Source organism: Phocoena phocoena, chromosome 4 (genome assembly GCF_963924675.1).
Source record: "Phocoena phocoena chromosome 4, mPhoPho1.1, whole genome shotgun sequence".
Classification (NCBI taxonomy): domain Eukaryota; kingdom Metazoa; phylum Chordata; class Mammalia; order Artiodactyla; family Phocoenidae; genus Phocoena; species Phocoena phocoena.
The window spans coordinates 95,909,041-95,912,244 of record NC_089222.1 but is presented as its reverse complement, the minus strand read 5'-3'; positions in this window follow the sequence as shown (position 1 = coordinate 95,912,244).

Below are 3,204 nucleotides of genomic sequence, written 5' to 3'. Positions count from 1 at the left end.
AGAGTCTGTGTGCTGAAACCCAAGTTTCAGCACCTGGCCACTGCAGGAACTAGCAGGCTCATGTTATGGGCTGGGAAATGTGGTGGTATGGTAGCTCTCGGTACCAGTCTCTGCCCTGATTGTTAGCAAGCCAGCACCTGTACATTTCTCTCGAGCAAAATCCAGGCCACTTCAGCTCCCTCTCTGCCTTGGTGGACCTCCTGGTCAGCAAAGGGGGTTCCCAGGGTGAGGGAATCTTTCCTCTTTCACAGCTCCCTCCCAGGGGTGCAGGTGCAGGTCCCACCCCAATTCCTTAGGTGGGGATCTTTCTTTGGTTGTATAAGATATCTTTTGCCAGCTTTCAGTTAGTTTTCTGTGAGAATTATTTTCACATGTAGAAGTATTTTTGATGTGTTTGCTGAGGGAAGTGAGCTCCATGTCCTTCTATTCTGTCATCTTGATCTCTGCCCCCAGTGCAACAGATTTTTTGTATGTTGATTTTTATTTCTGCAATTTTACTCAATGTGTTTAATAGGTTTAAATTTTTGGTGGAATCTTTAGGATATTTTATATACAAAATCTTATTATCTGCAAAAAGAGACAATTTTACTTCTTCCATTCCAATTTTGGTGCCATTTATTTACTAATATATCTATTTATTTTTTACTTACTTATTATTTATTTTGACTTGTTGCTCTGGCTAGGGCTGCCAGTACTGTTAAATAGGATTAGTGAGAGTGGGCACACCCTTGTCCCTGATCTTAGGAGAACAGTTTTCAGCTTTTTACCATTGAGTATAATGTTGACAGTGGGCTTGTTATAAATGGCCTGTATTATATTGAGGTACAGTCCTTCTGTACTCAATTTATTGAGAATTTTTTCATGAAAGAGTATTGTCAAATGCTTTTTCTGCATCCATTGAGATAATAATATGATTTTATCTTTCATTCTTTTAATGTGATATATCATATTGATTATGCATTTTGAACATTTGTAAATTCCAGTGATTAATCCCACTTGATTATGGTATATGATTCTTTTAGGGTCCTATTGTACAGTAGTATTCTGTAGGGGGGTTTTTGATTAGTGATCCTTACTCATTATTTGCCTATTCAGATTTTTTATTTCTTCATGATTCAGTCTTGGTAAACTGTATATGTCTAGGGATATATCCATTTCTTCTCCATTGTTCTGAAAGAACTTCTTTTTATGTTACTTGTAAGTCAGGTCTGCTGGCAACAAATTCCCTCAGTGTTTATTTGTAAGAAAATATTTCTCCTTTACGTTTGATGCAAAATTTTGTAACGTACACAATTCCAGTTTGGTGAAGTATTTTTCTCTGAACAGTTTAAATATTTCACTCTACTTTTTTCCTGCCTGCATGGTTTCTGAGGAGACATTGGATGTAATTCTTATCTTGTTCCTTTATATGTAAGGTGTTTTATTCCTCTGGCTTCTCTCAGGACTATATCTTTGATTTTCTGTAGTTTGAAATAATATGCTTTAGTGTAGATTATTTATTTATTTGCATTTATCCTGCTTGGTATTCTGTGTTTCTTGAGTCTGTGATTTGGGGTCTGACATTGATTTAGGGTAAATTCTCAGTCATTATTTCAAATATTTCTTCCATTTCTTTCCTTCTTTCTTCCCTTTCTGGTCTTATCATTATGCATATGTTGCACCTTTTGCAGAGACCCTTGGATATGCTGTCCTGTTTTTCTTTTTTTTTAATCTTTGTTTTCTTTGCTTTCCAGTGATTCTATTGATATATCTCTAGCTCAAAGATTCTTTTCTCAGCTGCACTCAGTCTACTAAAAAAGCCCATCAAGAATCTTCATTTCTATTTCAGTATTTTTTTAATCTTTAGCATTTCTTTCTGGTTCTTAGGATTTCCATCTCTCTGCTTTTATTGCCCATCTGTTTTTGCATGCTGTCTAATTTATCCATCAGAACACTTAGCATATTAATCACAGTTGTTTTAAATTTCTGGTCTTATAATTCCAACATTCTTGCTATGTCCGGTTCTGATACTTGCTCTCTCTATTAAAATTGAGGTTTTTGCACTTCGGTGTGCCTTTTAACTTTTGTCTTGATAGCCAGACATGGTGTACTGGGTAAAAAGAGCTGCTGTAACTAGGCCTTTAGAAATGTGGTGGTGAGATGTAAAGGGAGGGAAACCAATCTATAGACCTAATATTAGGCTTCAGTCTTTTAGTGAACCTATGCCTGTGGACTGTGAACTTCAAAAGAGTTTTTCAGTATTTTTTTTCTTCCCTCCTCGGGTGGGATAGGTTGGTAGAGTAGGTTTGAGCTGGGTGTTTCCCTTCCTCAGTAGAGTGAAGCTCTAATGATACCCCAACAAGTTAGGCATTGGTTAACTTGTTTTCCCTGAGGGAAGAACTGTTAAGAACAGAGTGCTCTGGGGTATTTAAAATGGCTCCTTTTTCCCTTTCCCTGCCTGAACCAGGAGTTTGTTGTTGTTTTGTTTTTCTGATATATACTATGGAAACTTGATCAGTTTCCTGGTGGTAAGTTTTACAATATCATGGGGGCCATCTATGAGTAGGTTCCCCTGATGAGTAGTCTGTTCAGCATTTTACTTATTGGTAGGATGGAGTGACAGCAGAAGCTCCTTACATGTGGAGCTGAAAACCCTAATTACCTGGATTGTTTTTTTACTTTTCTGATGCTGTCTTTTGAAGCATGAATGATTTTTAATTTTGATAAAGCCCAATTTACCTATTTTTTTCTTTTGTTGCTTAAGCTTTTGGTGTCATGTCTAAGAAACTGTTGCCTGACTCAAGATAATTGAGATTCAGTCTAGTGTTTTCTTCTATGAGTTTTATAATTTTAGCTCTTACATTTAAGTGTATAATCCATTTTAAATTAAGTTTTGTACATGCTATGGCATTGGTACACAACTTTATTCTTTTGTAAGAGGCTGCTCCAGAACCATTTTTTTTGAATTTATAGTTATTTTTGCACATCTTCTTTAGGTTCTTACATGAGACAAACATACTTCCTTAGAAATAATATTTTTATTCTGTTCCACAAACAAAAAGAAATTTTTAAAAAATGGGATGGGGAATCAAGTTTTGCCTTAGGTACTACATTAATCATATTATATCATCTGACTCTTCTGAACAGTGGATGTGTTCTGCTTTTTCTTAAAATAAGTGCTATAAGAACTGAAATATAGTTTGGGTTCTGTGGCATACTTTATTT